Here is a 12,916-nt window from a genome sequence, read left to right as displayed (position 1 = left end):
GTATTTGTGGTGGATGTACCTTTTGTGGTTAACTATTTATCTCTAATTTGCTTTAAGTTCTTTCCAGTTAATATTAAAATATCTACATGAGCTTTCATCTAAATGCAGTTTTTTATTATTTTTGAAATTCATTTGAAAATATTTTTCTTTACCTGAAGACTTTAGTCTCTTTATATTTACTGTGGTTATTGATACATTTAGAGTCATTATACTTTAATTTTGTCATCTTTTACCATTATTTAATTTGCTTTTAAAATTCCTTTTCTAACTTTCTGTTTGATTATGTTCACGCTAAGCCTTAGATTTGTTCTTATTTTTATAAATTCAATTTATATTTTTCTACCTCTTAATTTTTACTATGTATGGTTAATATTTTAACCTTCTCCAGATTCCTCACTTATAAGACAGTCCTCACTTATTTAATTACAATCAAAATTATTTATTGCTTATAATTATCCCCACTTATTTTCCATGTTATAATTGCCTAGTAGATTAATACCACCTTGTTTCAAAACTATCTCAAATTAGTCATTTTATAATTGTTGTTAAATTATACATATACTTTTAGAAATTCTTTCTCAGCATTGTGTCTTATACCTTCACCTGGGAAACTAAATTCAATTTCATCTCTGAAGAACATTCTTCATTATTTCCTGCAGTGACAAATTATAAGTTATAAATGCCATCAGGTTTCTCTGAAAAATTTCTTATTCTATTCTCATTCATTCACATTAGTTTAGCTAAGCACAGTCTTGGCTAAAAATTATTGATTATGTCATTCTATTTCCTTTGAATATTCTTTCATAAGAAGTATATTTTAAGTCTAGTTAACATTCCGTTACTATTTGTCATTTTTATTTATGTATTTAATGTTTCTATTTATCTTTCATGTATCAATTTTATTAATATATATTGTTGTATAAATATATATAATATTTATATCTATTGTATTTTACTAATACATATAATATAAATATATAATTATAATAAATACAAATATGTACATTTCTATTTTTTTTAATTTTATTTTATTTTTTTTTTTATTATTTTCCCACTGTACAGCAAGGGGGTCAGGTCATCCTTAGATGTATACATTGCAGTTACAGTTTTTTCCCCCACCCTTTCTTCTGTTGCGACATGAGTATCTAGACATAGTTCTCAATGCTATTCAGCAGGAAAATATGTACATTTCTTAGCAATTATCTCTTATCACCTTCTTCACTATTTTTACTCTTTCTTTGTGGAATTCTTATTTGATGTATGTGACATTTTCAGTATATGTCAAGCTTCTTTTTTTTTATATTTACGTATATTTTATCTGACTATGTTGCATTTTGATGTCTTTCCATTCATAAATTCTTTTTCAGCTGTGTTTAATCAGCTATTTAATCAACCATTTTAAAATTTTACTAACATTTTGATTGTCTTGATTTAAATTCCATCCACTATTATATGATTTCCTTTCACCATTATATCCATTCCTCACTAAATTCTTAATCATTTTAAATATTACTATTTTAAGATTTTATCTCAAAATATTTTATTTTTCTTAGTTCTTAACCTACTAGTTTTATTGTTTCTCACATGTTTTGATCAGATCTCAATATCTCATACTAATTCATGGGTCATATGAATTTCTGACTGCCAAGGGCTAGAGATATTATATTCCTGGGTATGGAGATTGCATAATCTCTTTTCCTTCTACCCAACAGCATGGATTGTGATGAAAATAATAAAATTTCTCCTCTAGAAAATATGATTTCTGTTAAGAACAAAAGGGGAATAGAGTTCAGATGGGTAATAATAAAAAAAAGGTCAACTTAAAGGGAATTTTGTCTCCTTTCTATAATCAATTCTGTCTAACAATCTTAATTTTCATATGAGGAAACATTGTAATCCTTTAGTAGGCTTGATACTGATACAGAACACATCCTCTAGCTTATGGCAACCAATCATTCCGTTCTCCAGTCTACATTGTTTGGTTCAAGGTTAGCTTGTGACATGTTCTTAGAAAATTTGCTCTTTTCCTATGGATTCAAATTTCAGAGGACTGGTCTATGAGCTGGAAAAAAATGTAATTGCCAAAAAGCGTTGTGAGAAATACACGGAGAGGAAGTAGTTTGGGCGGATGTGAATTAAATCCTGCATCAAGCCATACGTAAAACCGAACTTGCTCCTGTTCAGATTTATGAACCAATAAAATCTCCTTACTGCTTTAGCTAATTTTAGTTGAGATTTTATTAATTGCAAAGAAAAGTAGAGGAGGAAGTTTCCTAAATGCTACAATCTATAACATTTTGAAATATAAAGCCATTTTTATTACGTAAAGAACAGTCATTTTTATTACCTAGAGTCTTGTATTTGGGTGATATTTCCTGACATTGTGGTTTGGGGCACATTACTTACTCCCTTCAATCTCAATTTCTTTGTTTTAAATTTAAATGAAACGGTGCCTTACCCATAGAGTTATTTTAAATATGGGATGACATAGTATATGGCCAATGTCTATTATATATAAAAAGAATATTTAAAAAGCTGTCAGTATTACTTAAGCATTACAGATTACTAAATTGAAAGACAATCAGATTTTAGCTAAGTCATGTCCACATTTTGCAAAAAAAGATTATCTGGGTCAAATAATTTGCATGATATTATTTCCCATGCAGACTTTTATGGTTGGTAGTATAGGTTGAATTTGAATACAGGTCTCTTGGGTACAAATTCGGTAGCATCTCATTATTCAGACGCTGTTTGCTCTTTATTTACTTGTTGTTTAATAGCCACAGTTTTCTATTTTCAGTTATCTATATGAATACGTTTTCATAAACTGAGATTGCCTTGGAAATTGCTAAATAAAGATCACTTGGAATTTCTCAAGGTGATTTTTATTACCATTCAGATATGCTTCTTTAACATGAAAAAAATCCATTTTCTTCTCCCTATGTTCCCTGAACCTTATGAAATAGAAGGGGAGAAAAGCATAAGGAAGAGAAGTGCAAAGATAAGAAAAATATTTTTTCTATCACTTGTATGCAATCAATATTAGCATACATAATTCGAATAAAAGTAATCTTGAAAAACATAAGGCAATTAATTTTATAACCAAGAAGGCAAATTTGCAGTGTAAGTCATTTGTCAACATTCGCAAAGTAGAGGGGAAAAAATGAGTATGCTCTCTTAATTGAGACAGAGGAGAATGACAATGTTATGGCCTGCAGCCCTTTGTTTGTGCATGCTTCCTTTGGTGATTTATGTTTTTCACAGCAAAAGTTGGGAGTTACTGCTAATATATGAATATATTATAGGTGTCAGAAGTGAAATACTTTCCTGCTGAAGAATAAAATAGAAAGCCATTAATAAGGAAGGGTAAAGAGTGTTCAAAGCAGGCTGTTCATGTCTCACTCATAAAATCATCTCAAACAGAATGTGATGACTTGTAAACTTTTAAAAATACCTGCAAGCTATTGTGCAGGTAATTTAGCAGGTTCAGAACCCTCAACTGTTCATTTCCCCTCTTAAAATTTAAACACAAGGGAATCAGATATATTTAGGTTATATATTTATCCAATATCATATATACACACATACATGTAGCAAAAAAGTTTAAAATTGTTTTTTAAACAGCAAGCAATTAACTTTATACAAAAATTTTATATAAGCTTTTGTCTCAACTAAAGGAGGAGGAAATCATACAAGAGGCTATTCATCAAAGTCAGGAGGTAATAGGTAAAGGAAAAAAACTGTGAGATAGAGAAAAAGGACAGATATAAAATGCAATCAAGGAATTCACTTATACAGTGTTATGTTGCCAGATAGGTATATGTCAGAGGAATGAAGCAACACTGAAGTTTACTAACATGAAATAGAATGTGGATGATAATTCAGCTGAAAAACTAGTGAAGAGGTCCACTAAGGAAGTGAAGATGTAGATGGTAGGAGTCATCAGCGTTTATGCAATATTTAAAATCAAAAGCATAAATGAGATCGACTTAGCTGAAATTATCTTCTTAAAAGAAAAGAAGGTGGATTTCTCGGGAAGCTATAGGCCAATATTCTGAATTTTTACTTTGACATGTTTAGCTCCTATCACGTTGTCTCACACAAATTTGGGAACCATATACCTAACAAATGTTCATAAAACGGATGATTACCAAATTTAGAAAAGATGGGCAGAAATAAAGGGGCCAATTTAATACTGAAAGAGAATGGAGTGGGAGATAGAAAAAAATATGGTTTCTTGGTAATCAACTTGATTTGAGAGTTTCAATAGGGATAGAGTTTAAAACTTCAGAAAATTCACCAGGGAAATATGATAAAATGAGGAATAAAAATAAATTCTTTGGGGAGAAAATGTTTGCAAAAGACATATCTGATAGCATATTATCCAGAATATACAAAGAATCCTTAAAGCTCAACAGTAAGAAAACAACCTCATTAAAAATGGGCCTAAGACCTGGACAGACACCTTGTCAAAGAAGTTAATCAAATGGAAAGTAAGCATATAAAAAAATATTAAACTCCTATGTCATTAGGAAATTGCAAATTAAAACAATGAGATACTTACTACTACATACCTATTAAAATGACCAAAATCCAGAACACTGACAAGATCGAATACTTGCAAAGATATGGAACAATAGAACTCTTATCCGTGGCTAGTGGGAATGCGAAATGGCACAGACACATTGAAATATAGTTTAACAGTTTCTGACAAATCATGCTCTTACATATGACAAAACAACTGCACTTCTTGGGAACTGAAAACTTATGTCCATACAAAAACCTGAACACAAATACCCACAGCAGCTTTATTCACGACTGTCAAAACTTGGAAGTTTCCCTCTAGTTGATGACTAAACCCTGCTGATCAAATATTGTTCATCAATAAAAATAAATAAACAAATAAATAAATGAGCTATAAAGCCATGAAAAGATAGGGAGGAAATTTAAATGTATATTGCTAAGTGAACGAAGCCAATTAAAAAAAAATGATATACACTGTAATTCTAACTATACACATTCTGGAAAGGGCAAAACTATGGAGACAGCAAAAAGATCAGTGGTTGCCAGGGGCTGGAAGGCAGGAATGGATACACAGATCACAGAATGTTTTGAGGACATTGAAACTACTTTGTATCGCACAGTAATGATGAATATACGTGATACATTTGTCCAAACCCATAGATTGCACAACACTAAGAATGAACCATAATGTAAACTATAGACTTTAGGTGATGAAGTATCCTACTACAGGGTTATCAATTGTAACAAATATTGCGAAGGATGTATATAGTGGGGGAAGTTGTACATATGTAGGATGTTGTACATATGTTGTTCATATGGCAACTCTCTATATTTCCTGCTCAGTTTATTGCTGTGAATCTAAAACTCTTAAAAATAAATTTAGTTACAGAAAATAAACCCCATATTTTGGTGACTGGGACCTTTTTATGGAACTCAGTGATACACAGAAAAGGTGTAGGGAACAGAATAAATAAATGGAAGATTAAATGTAAAATATTTGTGACTTTTTTGTATGCAAGCCTGTTGCTTTTTCAACTCAGTATTTTGCTGTCAGGATGGTAGAGTGGTCTAAGGCGTCAGACTCAACTCAGTATTTTATTAACATTCACAGCTTGCCTTTGAACATTCCCTCAGGTTTGTTGTTATGATGGTTTTCCTTAAAGTTTTATCTCTTTTTTTTTTTTTCGGGTTTTTTTTTTTTTTTTTTTTTTTGCCTTTTCTAGGGCCGCTTCCCATGGCATATGGAGGTTCCCAGGCTAGGGGTCTAATCAGAGCTACAGCCGCCAGCCTACGCCACAGCCACAGCAACTCAGGATCCTTAACCCATTGAGCAAGGCCAGGGAACAAACCCGCAACCTCATAGTTCCTAGTCGGATCCGTTAAGATCCTTAAAGTTTTATCTTGAACACCTCCTTAAAGTTTTATCTTGAACACCAAATTCTGGCAAGAATGTTAAGCAATTGAATCACTCACATATTGCTTGTGGGATTATTAATGATTCAACCATTCAATAAAAGAGTATGTCAATTTCTTATCAAAACAAGGCATCTACTTACATATCACCTTGGAAATACTTGGACATTTAACACAGAGAAATAAAAACTCATGTTCACACAAAACATAAGCAACTTTATATTCATAGAAACAATATTCATGCAAATGAGTGCATGAAAAGAGGTGAAATCTGCACAAGATCGATGGAATTCATCAATGTAAATTAACTAATTGTAATATTACACTACAAATACATAAGATGAGGTCACTGGGGGAAATTGGATGTAGGAAATATAGAATCCCTCTGAATTAACTTTTGCAACTGTTTATGAACCTCCATGTATCTCAAAATAAAAGTTACATTTTCATTTCTATAGATGTTTAACAAATTTATATATTTGTCATAAGAGAATCATATGTTGGTTGTCATATTTGGAATATTTCAGTTGCATTTATTTTCTACTCTGCACACATCCTTGTTGGCTCTTCACTTTTCAAAAAGATTTGAGATCAGAAAATGTTTTCTCCAGAGGCAAATCAGTCTTTAATTTTAAATACAATAAGCATTTCAATAATTTTTCTTCATCTCTTCCTTGATGTCTTACCTTCTATCTTGTATTACTTTCCTCTTTACAAAGAATGATTTTTAGAATTTCCCTTTGTAGCGGTCTGCTAGTGGTGAATTATCTCAGTTTTAAATTTCTTCTTCTTCTTTTTTTTTTTTTTTTTTTGTCTTTTTTAGGGCCACACTCATGGCATATGGAGATTCCCAGTCTAATGGTCTGATTGGAGCTGTAGCTTCCAGCCATGCCACAGCAACACCAGATCCGAGCCACGTCTATGACCTACACCACAGCTCATGACAATGCCAGATCCTTAACCCACTGAGCAAGGCCAGGGATCACACGCACATCCTCATGGATACTAGTCGGGTTTGTTAACCACTGAGCCAGATTGAATTTATTCTTAAATGATAATTTTAATGGATGTGAATTCTACTCTGGGAGATGCTTTTTTCAACATTTCTAGGATATCATTTCATTTTTATCTACCTTCCAATTTTCTGTTGACAAGTCAGCTGTCAGTCTCAGCTCACTTTTTGTTCTTTTAGGTTAATCTTTTTGTCCCCACTGTGGTTACTATGTAGATTTGTTCTTTGTGTGTGTGTGTTTTAATCAGATTTACTATAATGTGCTGAGGAGTCTTAATTTATACTTATTTGACTATCAGAATAGAATTAAAATATTGATGCCTTTCATCAATTTTGGAAGGTTCTGAGCTTTTTTAATCTTAAAAATATTGTTTTTTCTATATTATTTTTGCTTGTTTTTCAGCCTCTTGAAATCAACCTTGCAGACCTTGTTTATGCCAGCTTTTGTTAGGCTATAGAGTAGTAATAAACACCCCCAAACCTCAGTGGTTTAAACAAAAAAATATGTTTTTGTGTTAATGCTGTAGCTATAGCTATGGCTCTACTCCATATATCTTCTTCATTCAGAGATCCAGACTCATGGAACAGACCCTATCACTAAAGAATGCTTTTATAATGTCAGAGGGAAAAATTGTACGACTATGTCCTATTTCTTAGAACTTCTGCCAGACGTGAAAAATGTTAATTCTGATCCCCTCTTATTATCCAAAGCCAGTTTCTTAACCAAGTTTACATCAACAGAATAATAATCTAATCAAAAGGAACCCTGTAAATGAACTATAAAAAATAATATGATCTACTGTATACTTTCTCACAATATCCTCCATGTCTTTTGCCATCTGTTATCCATTTTAATAATTTTATTTTATTGCATTATTTTATTTTTCCATGCTTTTTTAATGAATATTTTGATTTAATTATTTTATTAATTTTCCCTTTAGTGGCGTCTGGTTTGCTGTTAACACATATTTTGAAATAATATGATTATCACATTTTGTAGTTTCTATTTAATCGATTTTCTCGTCACTCAGTCCTTTCTGTTCTCAGCCAAAATTTTCAAGCTTGATTTTATTTCTTTGAATAAGTTAAGCATAGTTTTCATCATCTGTCTTCTATAATTCTACTATTTGTGGTACTTTGCATCCGTTTCTGTTGTTTCTGAATGTTTTCAAGTCATTGTTTTATCTCCTTATGGGACTGATTATCTTTAATTATGTGAAGGACTTTGGATTTCAAAGCTATTTATAGGAATAATTTCAAACCAAGAATCATGCTGTTTTTCTCAAGATGTTTGCTTCTGCCAGATGCATCACGTAAATCCAATTTCATAGTATGAAGATATTTTTTTTGGGGGGGTGCGGGCACCGAAATGGCTTGAAGCTAGATACCAGAGCACATCGGGTTGGTGGACTTCTTGACTGTCTTACTCTGAAGGTAAATCCCAGTAGCCTTCCCTCTTAGTGCAACCTGGATTCCAGTTGTTTTCTCTCTTGTCCTACAAGTCTCTCAAAATTAGTGCTTGTACTCCCTGGTCCTTATTCAAAATTGGCAAAGTCCCAAAATATAAGGGATTTACAAGGCCCAACCTTTACTTACGCATTTTAGTTTTATCTCTGACCTAGTGAGTCATATCTTTATTTTTAGCTTTCAAATGTTCTAAAAAGTTTTTTTCCTAAATATGTTCTTGTGTTTTTAGGGGTCTCCAATTAGAGAACAGATCTGAATTACATAGTCTGACATTCTAGATTATTAGTTTTGATCTACTGAGTTCACTGACATGAAACATTTCTTTGAAAAACTTTGTTGGTAAAATAGTTTATCTAAATGAGTTGCCAAATATTATACAAAATATTATTCAAAAATCAGCATCTTCTTTGTTTTAATAAACTCTATTCTTCCAATTCACAGCCTCTTAGTCTAGGGAAAATCCAGTCTCAGTGCTCACATCAGGGTCCATTGCTATCCTTTGAGTTCCTTCTTCTGCACCTGGACTCCAGACATTGCTTCCAGGCTAAATACAACATGATTATAGGCTTCATTTTGTTCTCATTTTTTCAGGGCTCATAGCTTGTGCTACCTTTTATTCAATGTCTGAAAACAGAGCTTTCATGTATTTAGTTCAATATTCTAGTTATTTCCGGCTTAACGTTAAATTTAATTCTATTTACTCCATTGTGACTTTTTTTATAAAAATTGGTTTTTTTAAAATAATTGACTTGTAGGAGATTTTTATCTATTTTGGGATATAAGTTGTTTGTCATAAATAGGCTCAAAAAAGACTCCAGCCAATTTAAAGCTTACCATTAATTTTCTAATGTAGATTTTTATGACATTAAAACAATGATAAATTATTTATCACTAAACTTGTAGTTTTATAATATGTTACACATTTCCTTCTGCCCTCAGATTACTAAAGCCATTGAAGTTAATTTACTGTTTTGCATAATAGGAGAATGGATATAGAGGAAAGAATAACAACAACAAAAACAAACAAAAATAACTCATGTGATTATACTAATTATACCAGCTGCTGACACCCATTGCTAAATAAACATATACTATTCCATTTCTGGAAGAAAGCGTTTAATGAACCATCCACCCCAATACCAGATCAAACTTGAATTTAAGTATATTTTTTTATATATAAAAATATATAAAATATAAGTACTAACATAATTTTATATTGCTAGCTTTATGACTGGGCAAGATTACTTCCTGGTTTTCATTTTCGTTCAGTTGTAAAGTGATAATAGTACTGCTTATCTTTCAGATTTTTTCAAACTATACATTTCAAATGTGTAGTATGTAGTGGTTAACAATGTTGGATTTTAAACTGTTTCCTAGGTGTCAAAGGTGGTGCTAGCTTTTTCTACTTCACTCACTCAACTTTTAGCTGAATTGATGGATGTCATAAAACAGAACACACAAATACAAAAACTAAATGAATCCACACCAAAAAGAACAAGACAGAGCTTAAATTCTTAATGTGATAATCTACAGTTTCCAGTTCTAGAATTTTGCTAAAAGGTGCTTGAAGCTTACCCCTCCAACTATACTGAAGCTTACCCGTTTCACTATACTGATAAAATCAATACATTTTATATTCTAATGTGAGTGGTCTCAATGCTTGAAACACAAAATTCTCTGAATTTTCCTATGGATCCTTCTACCTAGATTTGCCTGAGATCCTGTCACTTAATTCTTACTCAGAAATTTAGACCCACATTCAGTTTATACTGGAATGCACAAATGCTTTTCTCTCTGTCTTTCTACCTCTAATTTCCATAGTATTATAAGCCTGGGTGGGGAGGGGAGGTGAAAGACTGTCTATACTTTGGGCAATTTCCTGATTATTTTTATACATTATTGCTTAAAAATCTTTTTTTATTGTGGAATTTTTGGGTATACATGTATGGAAAACAAAAAAAAAAAATTAATAAGGGAGTTCCTATCGTGGCTCAATGATTAACAAACACAACTAGCAGCCACGAGGAAGCGGGTTTGATCCCAGGCCTGGCTCAGTGGGTTAAGGATCCAGCGTTGCCGTGAGCTCTGGTGTAGGTCACAGACATGGCTCAGATTTGGTGTTGCTGTAGCTGTGGCATAAGCCGGCAGCTACAGCTCCGTTTTGACCCCTAGCCTGGTAACCTCCATGTGCTATGGTGTGGCTCTAAAAAGTCAAAAGACAAATTAATTAATTAAACATAAATTCTGCCAAACTATCTTCCAAAAAGTTGCATCTATTTTCATAACCACTTGTAGTATATACAATTACAATGAATATATCATTAAAGTATACTTAATTTGAAATATTTCTTTATTTTTATAATTAAAGTGATAATGAAAGTGCTCTTGTGAATTTTGAGTATAAAATTATATGAAATAAAATATGAAATAAGTGATTTCACCATTTTGATTGCTAAAACTGCTAATTTTTTCATGTGTTTCTTTTCAGTTTGTATTATGTGTGAGTATGCTTGTGTGTAGGTGTATGAAATATATCTAAATATATTTACATGACCTACTTCCTACTTTGTTTTAAAAATTAATATTCTACTATACATGCATATTTCTATTGTGCTTTTAAAATAAAGTATCCTGGAGTTTGCACTGTGGCACAATGGGTTAAGGACCTGTCATTGCCACAGGTGTGGCATGGGTTGCAGCTGTGGCTTGGATTCATTCTCCAACCTGGGCACTTCCATATGCCCTAGGAGCTGCCAAAAAATAAATAAATAAAAAGGATCCTTAAATCAGCATAATTTAGCAAGAAGATTTGTAGAGCTACTAAAATTCTTCTATCTCAAAGATAGTATTAATTTCATTAAACAGCCACTTAATAAATTCAACTTCTTTGGTTTTTAAGCATAAACTATTATAATTATAAACCCCACTGATGCACTGATATAATCATTAAAATGTATTGATTTTCAATTAAAATGCTTTAGCTAAACATAGCAAGAAAAAAAGTCTATTTATGAGTGCCTCATAAGGGATCTATAGATTAATCTTAGGCCTTTTAATAGTTCATAAATAAAGATGCTTTACATATTTGCAGTATACTTTAAAAAAATCAAAATGTCTAAACTGTAACAGAAAAGAGATGCCAATAGGGAGGTAAACTTCTCCAGATAAAATAGTTTTACCTTTGAAATTTTGAAGCAAACTCAAAGAAAATATTTTTATGATTAATAAAGTTTGATTTTAAATTAAAACTGATGTTCTTGGTAAAAGCATAAAGCTAGATTTCAGGAGCTCTGGATTCTTCGCTTAGATCTGCTACTTGTTTTTTTCCAGGTTTGGAGGAGATTTTTTATTTCAAAAGCTTTCAGGGTAGCATCTCCGTTTCTACTACTTTCAAAGCTCTAAAATAAACACAATGGAACAATAATATTCAGACTAAATTGTCTACAATTTAAAAAGGAGTTTGTGTTTCATGCGTGGCCAGTAGAAGTCCAGAAAATAGCATTTTTTATTTAAGAAAACTTACTTTATCTGACTTTCATCCAGAGGTAGTTACTATATTTCCTGTGTCTTAGTTTTGAGAACCTTAGTTTATCCCCTGTTACAGATGCTATGAAGTTCCTGGTCCTAATCCCTCAGCACTCAGCAAACCAGACATTTTACTGTAAATGTAAATCTGTAAAGCTTGTTGCTGTACGCAACCCAAGCAAGTTTCAGCTCCCCAAGATCACTTTAGTCCATGGTAAGCTGAGACTTGATGAACCAGTACCCTAGCTTTCTATCCTCATGGCTGAGAAAACTCATTGATGTGGTTTTCATTATTTCCTAAAGGTTTGCAAAGGTGACTTGTTGATAGTGCAAGCTGCCTTGACTTCTCTGTCTCACTCCTTCAGCTCTCTTCCCAGAACTTCTAGGATCACTTTCCCCTGAAAATTACATTCATTTGAATACTTTTTCCAAAGTTGGTTTCTGAAGAAACCCAACCTAAGTTATTCCTAATGTAGTTTCAAAAACATTTAAACATCCTTTTTACCATGCATATTTTGAACACCCACATTTGACTCAATAAAATGATTTATTTTAATCAATAAAAAATTTAATCAATGTTCTTAGAATTTCATCAGATGAGAGTATCTCAACATCTCAAAATTTTTTCAGACTTGTAGTTTTCACATGGTATCAATTTGTAATTATTTTGGCCACTCCCATGGTATGTGGAAGTTCCTGGGCCAGGGATTGAACTCATGCCACAATTGTGACTAGAGCCACAGCAGTGACAACACCAGCTCTTTAACCTGCTGAGCCACGAGGAAACTATGATAATTTTTAAAATATTAGAAAATCATATATTATTTTTAAATTTTCAGATGTAACCCTCTATTTTTGGATTAAGTTCCAAAGCAGCATCAGTTTGGATGATGACACTTTCTTAAAAATTCTGTCATCAGAATATGTATATCACTCTATTGTTGCCATACTACCATTTACCTGAGAGATTAAATA

The 12,916-nt window shown here is 32.1% G+C and overlaps 1 long non-coding RNA gene across 1 annotated transcript in view; it reads left to right on the top strand.

Moving 5' to 3' along the window:
• Positions 1-12,916, top strand: part of LOC110260236 — a 911,564-nt gene that overhangs the window by 688,416 nt on the left and 210,232 nt on the right. The window lies entirely within an intron of this gene.

Source organism: Sus scrofa, chromosome 4 (assembly GCF_000003025.6).
Source record: "Sus scrofa isolate TJ Tabasco breed Duroc chromosome 4, Sscrofa11.1, whole genome shotgun sequence".
NCBI classification, from domain to species: Eukaryota; Metazoa; Chordata; class Mammalia; order Artiodactyla; family Suidae; genus Sus; species Sus scrofa.
Note: the sequence above shows the minus strand (reverse complement) of the source record. Positions and strands in the feature narration are given on the sequence as shown.